The 13702-nt window shown below is 44.0% G+C and overlaps 1 long non-coding RNA gene across 1 annotated transcript; it reads left to right on the top strand.

The window, feature by feature from the left end:
- Positions 1–573: 573 nt before the first annotated feature.
- On the top strand, positions 574–11373 carry LOC112977094. Its single transcript, XR_003257319.1, has 2 exons — positions 574–731; positions 10714–11373. It is a non-coding gene; the product is annotated as an uncharacterized LOC112977094 (long non-coding RNA).
- The last annotated feature ends 2329 nt before the right edge of the window (positions 11374–13702 follow it).

A 13702-nucleotide genomic window follows, 5' to 3' on the forward strand; every position in this document is an offset into this window, starting at 1 on the left:
TTATGGCTTAATTGCAGATTTTTGAAAAGACAAAATATGTTCATATCTGAGGAATTATGTCTTGCAGCCTACTAAATATGCTAATGCAATACTAAGCAGGGATAAAGTTCTTGCCATACCACCCAACAGTTGCGTGGGACACGCTGCCAAGTTATTGTTAATTGTAAAGCACAAGCAGGCTTTGCAATCCATCTTAATTGTCATACTTACTCCAGGTTTTGTGATAAGGCTAGATGTTCTGTTTAAAGTGACAATGTTGACAAGGGGAAAGGGTGTGGGCCTGGGCTTGTGGTTCTGGAGGGGTTATGTGCTCTGACCTGCCGTAGGTTGATATGGACAGTCTGCAAGGGGATTTTAGTTGTCATGGGGTCCCCAGGCAGTTGAATAGAGTGACTGTCTGTCCTGCTTTTTCCTGTTAGGATCCTGACACGTGGAGCATTGATGAACTCAGCATAACGTTGAATAGGAGCTTTTTGGCAGCTGAGACACAAGGGCTAAGCTGCAGGTCAGAGATAACACTAGTGCAGATCTCCTCATGCACACAGTTAGTAGCATGCTTTCTTCCCTCCTGAGTGCAGGAAATAGCTCATGTTAAATACGTTCACTTTTCAGTTTTCCTTTCTTCTAAAATGGAGCTTGACAGATTGGGCTTTTCAGCTCCCCCCCCTTTTTTTTCACCACCTCTGCTTTCTACCTCAGAAATACTCTTCAGGAAGCAGGAGTTAATCTTGGTGAGGAAACGATAAGGTGATACTTGATTTTTCAGGGGAAAGCAGAAGGATATGACTGCCTAGTAACTGCACAGAAACTTGCAGGCCTCCTTTTTTAGGGCTTCCCTTTGCTTTTTCCTTTCACATCCTTAGAGCGGAGAAGGGCGGCAGACGGCAGGTCTAGCTGGAGGTACGCGAGGAGGGTTTAAATAGCACGGCGGGCAGGAAGGAAGTGCTGGGAAGGTACATTGATAAAAGCCGCTTCCCCGTGCTTTTCTATCAGCTACGGGATCAGGTGAATTGGGTCGTTATTTTCCCAACTTTGATGCATCCTGGCTGGCACAGAAACGTGTCTTTGAAGTTGTTTTATATGCAGCCAAGTTTTTTACATGATTCCAAAAGAAAGAGCATGAGCATTGTCTTCACGAAATGATGTCAAGCCAGCATCCTGTGTACGGAGACAATGTCTAAGTCTCTATCTGCTTTTGGCATTAGTATTGAAACTGCAATTTGCTGTTTGAAGTGTTTATGTTAAGGAGACTTGAACCTGACAGGGATTTTGGGGAGGGGGATCGCTCTTTAATAGTCGCTTGTCTGTGTGTATACGCACACGTACGCTTGTGCGCGGTGCCCGTGATGGATAAACACATGAGGCTGATGTCTACAGGGCCAGTGAGCCTTTCCAGCTCGGCTTCAGCATGGTCCGTGCCCGGGGTCCGGGCAGACACCTCCGGTGGAAGGGGGGCATTCGCTCTCAGTGCCCCTTCAGTTCTTGTTCTCGCTGACACTGGCATCAGCAATGATTACCGAGCTGATCTTCTGGTGTGGGCGCTTGTCCAGTGGGAGACCACCAAACTCATGTCACTCAATACGAGCTGGAGTTCCTCGCGAAGCTGTAAGTTCCCCCCACCGTAGATGTAAACGTGCACTTTTATGAGTTCGGTTTGGCTCCTGGGTTGAGCAGGACTTTTCTGTGGGAACAGTCTCATCGATAACGGGGCTCTTCTCTGAGCAAGGTGGTGCTCAGCATGAGCAGAAAAGTCTCAGGATTAGGCCCTATTGTGCAGGCACTTCCACATTAGCGGATTCCTGTGCCTGTGTTTAGAGTATAAATGACTTAATTGGGCCTCTGCAGTGAACCATTTGCAGCCAAGGGGCCAATACTATTGTTTATTCCTATTGCTATCATTGAGAATCATGTAGACAGAGAGAAGGCCAGACATAAATACTTCCCTTGTTACATTGGCGATACTCCTTTTGCTACCCAGAGTAATGTCATACTAGCTCTCGAGTGACTCAAGCAGCTTTTCTGATAGATACTTGTCTTCACTTCCTTCAAGAGGAAGCAAGTGGCTAGAAAATGACTGGGGAACTCTTTTGTGCTAAATGACTGGAGTGGTGGGCGCATGGACAGGGTGTTTCTATCCCATATTCTTTCTTGTGGAAGGGCTGTTTCAGCGGAGGGTTGCTGTCATGGAGCAGGCCACGGGCGATGTTGCTTGGGGCCCAGGCAACGGCTCCCAGCTGCTGCTGTGCCGTTTCACTTTTTCCTTGGAAAGCAGCGCTGGGAGCTCTGTGTATTTTCTTTGCTAAGTCGTGAATTCATTATGAAATTTATATGATGAGATCTATGACTCTGCTAATATTTCCACAGTGCAGTTTGGCCTTTTCATTCCAGAGAGGGTTGGACAGGAGCTAAGAAGATCTGGCTTTTGTTTTCAACTCTTCTACAACTTCCTGTATGACCTTGGGCAAGTTGCTTAATCAAGCTGTCTCAAGCTTTCCTTTGTAGTAATGTTACTTGCAAATGTTAGAGGAGTTGTGAATATACATGGTTGATTTGGTATGTGATGTTCAGGTACTAATGTGATATGTTATGGAGGAAAGAAACTCTGTAAAATAAGAAAACCGAAGTCTCAGCATCTCAGCTTGACTTCAAGCGTAGGATTCTAAGAAATACTTACAGCCGCAAAACCCTAACTGGCCTGAACAATTTTAGGTGCATGTAGTGCCAACTCTGGGCAAGGATATTACTATCAAAACAACAAAGAAATGAAATAAATGGTGAAATGTTATATTGATAGTGGTCAGACATCTCATGAGCACGTGTGGAAAGAGCACACATTAGAAAGCTGAAGATTTAGATTAAGACAGAGAGACATCAGAGGCTGAGGTGCGACATGGTAGGATTATGCCGAATGTCGAATTTGCCTGTAAGAATGCACACCTTGTTAGCCCCATAGGTACGGGAGAAGAAAGCCGATGCTGTATATAACCAAGACACGGAAGCTCATACTACGAGCAAAGCCTGTGCAATTAAATAGCAGATGACTCTCAGTTTGGGGAGGGTGAGCAATTTGCTTAGAAGTGCTAGAATGCGTGCACGCGCGCGCACACACACACACACACACACGTAATAAAATATGCATGTGCTACAGAAAGATCACACCGCTTTCATTAAGGCAATGGACATAAATTTACTTGAAAATCTATATACGAAATATTTTTTAAAGCTGCAAAAGTACGTTAATAAATACCAGCATATCTAAGAACTTGATTACAGCCTGGTTTATAGGGAGTGGTAATATCTTTATTAAGCCAACTGATATAGTTGGAGGGGAAAAAACAGACGAGCCCTCTACACGGCTCTTTAATGTAATTAAAATAGGCTGCCTATATCTAGTAAATAATATGTAAACTCTTAAGGCCAAATGCTGCAGTTAGTTACTCTTAGTGAGAAATTATAAACTACAAAATCCCAAACCAGGAAGTCCCAAGGAGATAAAAAATATCTAAAGAACAGTCAGAAATGTGCCCTATATTATTGATGCTTCAAGCAGTATTAAGCTGTGAAGGGCTGGAATGTAAACACAGTTACAGATGTCTGATGCCGTAGGTTGAATTAGGGAAGCAGGAAATGCACTCCTTCACTTAGTATGTTTGAAAAAACACCTTTTGCCTATCTTTATCTGAAATATGTAGTTTTGCTTAACCTACAAAGTAATTCAAAGGAGACTATACCATGCAGTCAAGTTGTTTCTTTTATTTATAGTGGCAAAACTAGTAGCTATGCAAACCAACAGTTCACAGAGAACTAAATTTTAGAAATGACCTAATGAGAGAGGATAATGGTAAGGGTACGTTATGTCACAATGGATAAAAATTACAGCCGTACACACACATGCTTACTTAGTTCAGGCATGTCTACATCTTAAAGGGACAATTATTGTATGTATCTTTATAATGTAGAGCTAATGATTATTTTCCTCCCTTAGGGTGAAGCGCAAAGGATCAGTTTTTGTTTCCTAGAAGAGGGTGGGAGAACAGTCTCAGTTGGCTATAAAGGCTCTGGTAATCCTGATACTTCTATTTCTCAACCTTTTAAAGCCTACAGCCTTATCTTATCTCCCTACGGTTGTTGCTACCCCTGCCAAATTCTGCTGACGGGCTCCTCCAGCATGACCCCGCTAACATCATTACGTTTGCTCCTGATTTGCATAGGTATAGCACAGAGCAGAAAATTGTCTGTTTTTCTGCTGAAGGAAAAAGAGTTACACTTTGTGGTGCAGGCTCTGCTCCTCTTAAAATCTACCCCCAAATAGCGTAACCTAGTGCTTTGAAGGAGCTCTTTTTGTATTGCGTGGGCATAAATGTGATCAGATTCTGCCTGTGAGTCTGTACATCCGACGCTATGAGAAATGAATTCCAGTGTCACCAAAGGTGAGCTGCGTGGGGAGAGAGTTTCGTGGGAGACGGGCATGCAAGAGAGCCTAAGTCATAACGAGAGCATCCCAAAGGCAGATCCGCGCTAACGGATGCTACTTTGGAACAGGATAATTTACTACTTCATTTGTATTGGAATAGTGCCAATGGGCCGTGGGCCTTACTGAAGGTGTCGGAGAACTTTCTTTTAAGTTTCTCAGCTCCTAGGAGGCCTACACACCCTGTCGGATGGGACAGCACATTATAGGGGACGGTCCTTATAAACCTGGAATAGTCTTTGTCCTTTTCAGAATGATTGTTGTTGGTAAACTCGTATATAAATGGGAAGTGCCATTTCCTTCGCATTGTCTGAAGTGTATTTGTTCAAGAAATAACTGAATAACAGTTTTCCGTGTTTAAAACAGGAGAGCTTTTCCCCAACGCCCTAAGTCTAAATTAGCATTCTTGATGTTCAGAGGAACACAGAATGATAGTGCAGCCAGAACAAGGTCCCTGACATCGAAGTGCCTTGCGAGTTCATCTCTCTCCTGAAACATAACTCTTCAATTATTATTATTATTATCATTTTTTTGCTAAAAGTGTTTGATTTTCATTTATCTCCTACTGCAAGCTGAAATGCTGAATTAGAAAGAGGAAAAAAAGGGTGGCAAGTGCCTCTTTTGGAAATATTTTGTTTAGATGACACCTAGCTAACATCAGAGACACCTTTCCTGGGTGAGAGTCTTTAGGCAGATGGGAATTATTGTGGCAACCTGGGTTTCCTGGGTTCCTTTTTCACATGTGCTTTTAAACTGGTGAGTTTAAAAGAAAAGTGTATTTCACACTTCTTCTGTGTGTGCAGTATACCTACATGATTTTTTCCCCTATTCCTCAGTTTTTGCTATTTCATAAGCCTGAAACAATAGCAGTGGGAACAGAAATATCCCTCAACTAGTGGTGAGGAAATAGGTGAGAGTGTGAAAGAACCTTACAATTAAAACAACCCATACCAAATAATAATAAAAAAAATTCATTGAATTTGTTTTTGTGAGCACTGCTAGTTGCCTTGCCAGTCTGAAGCTGGCACTGTGGGTTTGCTGTAATCACTGAGCTGAGAAAAAGAGACACGGGTTTTGTTTGTTTGTTTGTCATCATGGAGTTGAGCAGGACTTAAGCAGTTGAATGCACAACACATTTCTCTGCTTTCATCCTCTCCTCTTTGATTCTGGATTCCATATGAATTCTCCTCAATTCTTCCAATTTTGTATTTGACCCTCCTTAAGAATTAGGATTTAAATATTACATGTGAATATCAGCTTGGAAAATGCATCTTTTTTTTTTTTTAAATGCATTGTGATAAAAATCAGTTACATCTGTAATTTAGAGTGCTTTGCTTGAGTGCCATCTTCAATGGAAGAGTGTGTGTGTGTGTGTGTGTGTGTGTTTGTTTTTGGGGTGGCCAGGTAGTAGCCTTTATTCTGGCCAGTTGTCCGGTCTGTAGGCAGGATGGATCTTAGGTTTGTTGCAATACAATGTGGCACATGGGCAAATTCCCAGAATATGAATTTTGGACTCTGTGCAATATGCTGCAGAATAATGTGTAGACCTTAGGGTTATGACATAGAATTGTTCAAAGATTCGTAGGAGCAAGATACATATTTGAGAAGAAGAAATAATGTAATCAAACAAGATGACACATAACAATGCCAAGGAAAAGAATTCCTTCAGTCAACCAGTCATGGCTAGTGCACTTCATCACTGAAGCCAATAATCCTATATCACTTGGAGAACAGCTTCAAAAGGCCTGTGCTATCCAATATTTTGAATGCAGTTGGTTGAAGATCAAATGCTGAGATCACAGAGCCTTTTCTTTCACTTCAGGAGCTGGGTCTCTGCCTTGCTGGGTTTCTTTGGTGCCACTCATGCAGTACAAAGGGTTGCATCTCCCCAGATCTGGATTCTCCCAGCAGACAGAGCCTGGCATCGCACAGTAACTGCTTTCCACAACCCTGACTGTAAAAAGTGTGCCAGAGGCAAAGATAGAGTTGGAAAGACATGTGGTGGAAATATGTTGCACTCTAGCTTTGCTTGGCTAGCAGATGGTAAATCAAGATTAGTACAAGCTAGCCAGAGCAGCCCAAAGACTGCTCTAACATGCTTCCAAAGCTAACCTGTAGGCACAGCAGTTAATGTTTGCTATGAGTTTGCTAATGATTACATGGACATTTCTGAGGTCTGTGGAGATAGAGCACTGAATATGAGTTACAGATCTTTGCTCTATTCTCAGCTCTGCCACTTGCTCCCTGTGACTGCAAATCACATCTTTACTGCTGCGCTTGTTATAATTGTCTCATACTTTGAGATGTTTAGCTCGTGAAATATAAAATGGAGTGTGTTACTGAAGCTGCTTTTAAGTGAGCAGCCAAAGGACTCATCTGCTGAACAGAGTTGCCATTTCCAAACAAAGGCTTCATAGGTTTGACATAAACAGTCAATATGCATGGGACTTGTTAAACCTGATTGTAGGTATCTCCTGAAAATGTCTCACTGCTGAAGTGAGGTACAGTTACAGTCGAGAGTCTGGCCACCCTGTCTCAACTGGGCAACCCATTCAGAGTAAGGGGGAAGAAGGAGTAGGAGTCAATGGCTTTATGGCCAGCTGGGAGTTGATAGCGGGGATGATATTGTTCGATAGCTTCATTAATGACCTGAACGTTAAGGTAGGATGAGCACTCAGCAAATTTGCACACTATACTAATGGTAGTGGTGGGGTTGCTGAACAGTAGTACTGCAGTCCAGAGGGGCATGGAGGAACATGGGGAATGGCCTACAGACACCTCACAGAGTCCGACAATAAAAATGCAAGGTTTGCACCTGTGGCAGAATAACCCCATCCATTGATACAGGCAGGGAACTGACTGGCTTATTAACGGCCCTGCTAGAAAAGACCAGGGTGTTATGGTGGATGCCAAGAGGAATGCAAGCCAGTAGCATCTCTGCTAGTGGATAGGGCAAACTTCATACTGGGCTATGTTAGAGAAAGCCATAGCCAGATGACGGAGGGAAATTACTATATTCCCCTTTATCTGGCACTGGTGAGGCTGCATCTAGAATATTTTGCCTAGTTTGGGGGCCCCCAGTTCAATGTCCAGAGAGGGTCCAGAAAAGGGCTATCTTGATAGTTAGGGCCCTACGGCATATGATCTACATCAAGAGGATGAGGGAGATGGTTTTGTTTAATATGGCAAAGAGAAAGCTGAGGATGATTTAATAGCAGCTGACAGTTACTTAAAGGATAGTTACAAAGATGTTGAAGACAAACTCTTCTTGGTAGTCAGAGGACAACATCCACAATTTTGAGCTTGGGAGATTCAGATTGGGCATTAGGAAAAAAAAATCTTTGCTAGGAGGTAAGTGGAGCCCTGCTATAAGGGTCCAGAGAGGCTGTGGGACATCCATCCTTGGAATTTTCAAGACTTGGCTAGAGGAAGCCAGGCTAACCTGGTCTAGGGTTGATGATAGTCCTCCTCCAAGTGGGAGGTTGGACTAGATGGCTTTCAGAAGTCCCTTTCAGCCAGCACTTCTATGATTTCTATGATGAACCCACCATAAGCAGAATTTTAATAAAGGTGTGAATAGCACAGAGACTCGTTATCATCAGGTACATCCTGTCTCATCCCATTTTAAATATGCATTATATCATTAAGGGATTTGCTTAACATGGTTTCCCCAGTCTGCAGAGGCTCCTATACCAATAAAATGTCCACCCAAAAGATATCAGCTCTCTTACCAAGAAGAGATAGCATTCTCTCATTTTATAGGGGAACAAAACCAATGATCTGGACAGGAAGCAAGGTTGTCCCTGTGACTGCAGCAGAAAAAGGGAGTGAAGGGTGTGAGCAAAGTGAAGGAGTCTGTGAGGAGCTACATCTCAGTGGTTCAGAGAGCTCCTAGCAGTTCTGAGTTGCTTCTCAGCATGAACCTTCTGGAAGGAGGGAGAAAATCTTGGGCTATTTCACATCCCCCAGAAGCAGGAATGGGCACTGCAGACTAACAGCGTGGCGTTGGCATGGCTCACTGCAGAGCCATCCCAATTTTGGTTGTGGGTCAGCCAGATGCAGTGACGAGGATGGCCTGGGGAGCCTCAGTCACCATGGGCTGTCCAGACTCTGTAGTGCTCTGGAGTTTTGGCTGCCTGATTAGGTTGGTATGTAGTTCACATCATGTTCCAGTAAAGCTTATGTATTTGACTGAAGCAAAAATGTCCTGTTCTGGGAATGGGCTGGCGTTGGTCGTAGGGTGTCTCAAGCACCTGTATGTCACATATTCCTGGTTAACAGTCCTAGTGCTTTCTGCTCCTTGTTAACTTAACCTCCTCACGTACTGCATGATATACAAAGACCTCCACCAGCTTTCCCTTCCTTGGCACTGACAGAGATGCTGGCTAGAATGGACCATTCCTTGAGAGGACACAGAGTCTGACTTCTAGAGGGAGACTCCAAAGTTAACAGAATCACCCTCCCCGCTTGGCTTTATATCTTGACACATCTGGGAGTCTATTTGGTGGAGACACATTTTGCCAGATTCTTCCAAACAACAGTTGTCCTGGCCCAGAGGTCTTGATAATCATCTCTCTGACATAGACCTCAGTCAGCTTTCCATAGGGCAGTCCTGTTGAGATTTCACATGAGCAAGTGAGAAGCATTCACTGTTTTAAATTGGTTCTTTCACTGCTCATGCTTATTCAGTCTGGCATGTCTCAGGTTACAGTGACTTCATACTGTTGTTTAGATAGTTGGCTAATGTTTGTATCGGAGTACACTATCCCACATGAATTTCTGATGTTCCCTCTATCAGCTACATGCAGCTTAGTTATGCAGTCAAAAAGTCATCCTTATTAATAGAGAGCTGGATTTTTGTGGTGAGACATTGAGGTTAGTTGTTACAGGGTGCAGTTAAGTGATAAGGACGTGAGGTCTGCTGCTTTGGAGGACTGGCAGTGAGCAGTTCAAACCAAGTCCAGCCTGGACATATGAAAGTGTTGTAGGACTCGCCCTTCCAGGCCCATCCTAGATTGAGATGTATGGCTGGCTCAGAAGAGCATGTCTCCTGGCAGGGTTGGCTTTAGCACTGCAGCTATCTACAGTAGGAAGGTCTTCATCCATTTTAAGGTGCAGAACTTGCCCTTTAACCATCAAAAAGAGTAGACTGACCAGCTCTGCCATTTCTTGCCAGTTCTGGATATAAGACCATAACAGATCAGACCAAAGGTATCACAGTATACTGTCTTTGGCAGTGGTGAACAGCAGATGTCCAGGGAGAAGCATAAGAATAGGGAAAGCACATAGTGACTCTTCTAGCCTCTGTGGGCTGGGAGCTTAGGAGACTCCTGAGCCAGACTTTGTATTTAAGGTGGGTGCAAAATGAACAGCTTTGGACTGGATGTTAAACTAGGTGTATTGTTGGAAAAAATTCTATTTTCAACTAACTTCATATTCTTCTTTTCCTCCTCTTTCTGCTCCTTGCCTTTCTACCTTACTTGTCCTGGCCAGAACAGTGAGAAGCTTCCTTTGCCCTTAGCTGGATGGGTTGGTGACCCAGTCACAGGTTGGGTCACACCCTGACACCAAGGCAGTCCCCACTGCAGCAAACAACCCCAAAACACAGTTTCCTTAATCTGACAAATCTCCAAACCCGTTAGCACAAGCCAAATGGCATTGCTCGTGTTTCAGATCCAGCATGCGCTTCAGCGCTGTGGGATGCTTAGAACTTCCCAGCACCCTTTTAAAGGCAGGTATTTAACCGAGAAGTCTCCAAGCGGTCTGCGTGGTGGAGAGCTGAGCCGTCACTACCAGAATGGGTCCTGCATGCTATTTATTTTGTGGGAAGATGGGTTATTTGCAGGAAGCGCATCAGCTGTGCTGCTGCGGGGAGGACAACGCAGGGAGCTCATGGGAGCTTTCAGCTCCTTTGTCCCCCACCAAATCAGCCCCAGGTCATCTGGGTGGAGGGCCTGTTTTGCCCTCTTGCTCTCTTTTTTTTTTTTTAAGATGGACTGAAGTGTTTTAGTTTAATGTTTGGACATTGGTGGTAAAAAAACAACAGCATAGCAGTTCCTGTGTCAGAAAGGTTCCTAATCGATACAGGAGGAGGCATTCGCTGCTAGGACACTCATTTGTCTGCTTTCAGAGACCTTCCTAAAAACTGGCTGTGAATGTTAATAATCACTTTAATGGTTAAAAACATTAACTGTGTTTTGTTATTCTTTTTAATTTTTTTTCCTTTTTTTCCTCCCTTCTAGTCACAAGAAGGCCAGCCCTACCGGAAACCCCTGCTTTAAATGAAGGAATCGCTCGGACGAAAGGAGCGGTTTTCCGAAGGCAGCCGGATCAAAGTGAAGTCACTCAGAATAGCCCGCACGCAGGTTTCCTTTTGCTCCTAGGTTCACGCAGAGTGTCAGGCGCTCGGTGGCCCGGTCCGGCCCCTCCAACGAGGAGACGTTCGGCGGGACACTCCGCGAGGAGCTCCTCTCTCTGCTAGCCCTGAGAATATCCTGGGATCTCTCTCTCTCTCTTTTTTTTTTTTTAAGACTTTAAAAATAATTTGGTGGATCTCTAATCTAGTTATCTGCTGTAACTGCAATATGCGCTGTATGTCTGACTCCCACAGACGAAGGCCTCTGTTTCCTTTCTGCCAGTACCTTAGTATCTGCCTTGCCCAGGAGTCTGCTGATGAAGACTTCCTGTTTGTTTTGAGTCACTGCTGGAGTGATAAATATACTTCAGCTTTTCTCCTCCGAGAGGAAAGAAACCAGCTGCCCCGAACTACAGAGAAAATATGTAGAAATTCCACCAAAGGGCCCCGTTATCATGGAGCTTCTATGGCAGCATGAAAAAACAAGTAATACAAGCTACGACAAAGGAGCAATTTACATATTAAAACGGCCTTCCGCCCGCATGGACTTAAGTTGTTTGCCTTTAATCATTTATTTTCACTCTATAACTTTAATTTGGAGTGATTTAGAAATAAATAAATAAATGCAAAACCCCCATAAACTTACACTAAAGAGTAATGCTTGGCTGGATAAACAAACAATTATACTTGTGGTTTCTTGATCTGACCACAAGCTTTAAATGCCATATTTTTGCATGAACCTATAATGCTTCTGGATAAACAATTGTGTTTATATTGTCAGAAGTATCCAGTATAGTATTGTGTAATTTCTATGTACGATTACTAGGATATAGGATAAATTCCAAAATAAAAGAAAGGAAAGAAAGATTAGATTATTAAGTCATTTTTAATAAAAACAGCATAGTTTGGAATCACTTATAGCTTAATTTGTAATTTTAAAAGAATGCAGCACTAGCTTTTAAGTTCCTACAGTTATCTGCTCATCTCCTTTTATCCTTTTTCTACTCGAGATGGGGCCAAAACCAAAATCTTGGATTTAAACCCAAGATCCAGGTTCAGCCCGAAGTTCACAGTGCTGACCTTGTTCCTGAAGGAATCGGCTCAGGCCCTGAAAGCTTCAGGGCACTTCGCGTTCGAGTTTCGACCCCCCTGGGCCCCAGATTGCGGAGATCTCAGGAATAATTTTTATTATTATTATTATTATTATTATTATTGCCTGGAGGACCAGTGCGAGCAGTCACGGCACCAGGCCTTTGGCAGGAGAGTGCAGCAGAGCTGCTTTTCCCTACATTTTTGGTATATTCCTCCTTTTCTTTTAAATGTAAGCTCCATAAGTGTCAGCAAACAACATATACTCTTATGCTTACGGCACTTCCTTCCCATAACCTAACTGGGCTCCCTCCTTTACACCCCCGACTGAAGTCGCCCGGAACAAAAATAATCATATTTAAGCAGTTCGAAGCGTCCTTTTACTGTGGTTTACCTTTACCATCTCCTAGTAAAATATAATTTCTTCTTTAACAGCAGATGAAAAAAAAATCATTATAGCTTTAAAGCAGGAGATTATAAAAGACTGCAGCTAGTTTAGATCTCACAGTTAGAAGTTAATTCTAAGTCACTGGAATTGAAAACATCAGTTTACAACATTTACTGGCTTGCTATAAAAATGTATTCCCCTGTGTTATGTTAAACATGAGAAACTACACCTCGGTGTGTCCATTATTTATATATTTATTCATATCTTGCTGCTTCTGATTCAGCTGTGTAACTGTATGCAAAACAGATAATTACCGGGGAACAGAATAATTTGTATTTTGAGGGGAATAAATACCCTGAAGGATTTGCTTTTGGGGAAAGAACAAACTGCAAAGAAATTACGTGGATTTTGCAAACAGATATGAAAAGGGAAAAAAAAAAGAATAGGTGAGGAAATATTTTGGGCCTGGCAACTTCGACACTGCCACGTCTGTGGCGGGGAAAGAAATTTTTCTTTTTAAATGTTCAAATCCACATTTTGAAACTGCACGTGAGGCCCATGGAGTGTATTTTCCGGGGCTTTGGGGAAAACAGGGATTAAAGGCAAACCTACCACACCGAGAGGCCGGGTGCCCATTGCGGAGTGGCAAGGGAGGTGGGTGCCATTTTGTGCAGCCCCCACGCGCGGCAAGGGAGGTGGGCGCCATTTTGTGCAGCCCCCATGCGCGGCAAGGGAGGTGGGCGCCATTTTGTGCAGCCCCCACGCGCAGCAAGGGAGGTGGGCACCATTTTGTGCAGCCCCCATGCGCGGCAAGGGAGGTGGGCACCATTTTGTGCAGCCCCCACGCGCGGCAGGGGAGGTGGGCACCATTTTGTGCAGCCCCCACGTGCGGCGAGGGAGGCGGGTGCCATTTACAGCCACCACGCATGGCTCCGGGCCCAGTGCCTGCAGCACCACTCCGACCTCCACAGCTGAAGGGGCTGCCTTGTGTGGGGATCCCCAGCCATGAAACTCCCTTCATGCTGGGAGTGATAGGGACCAATATGGAGAATGGCCCCCGAATGATGTTTTAAAGGCTAGAGATTGCTTGTGGTGTGCTTTCTTTTTTTTTAACGAGGGCTGGGGTTCATGGAAACAGCAGTCTGCTTAAGAAATACCTGCATCCAGTGTGCCTCACACGTAGTGCTTGTTTTAAGGAAAATGACGTTTTCTTCCTCCCCTTGCAGTATGCACGGACCCACATGCTCGACCCTGGCCTGCTTCGGTGCTCAGCTGCCCCTGTGCACAGGGAAAGCTGTCCCCAGCGCCGCTGCTTTCCAAAAGGGTAAAAGTGCCACAAACCTTCATTCCCCTGGCTTTATTCCCCTCTGATTTAGCACCAGAATATGGAAGAGAGACG

Source organism: Apteryx rowi, unplaced genomic scaffold (assembly GCF_003343035.1).
Source record: "Apteryx rowi isolate R43461 unplaced genomic scaffold, aptRow1 scaffold_8, whole genome shotgun sequence".
NCBI classification, from domain to species: Eukaryota; Metazoa; Chordata; class Aves; order Apterygiformes; family Apterygidae; genus Apteryx; species Apteryx rowi.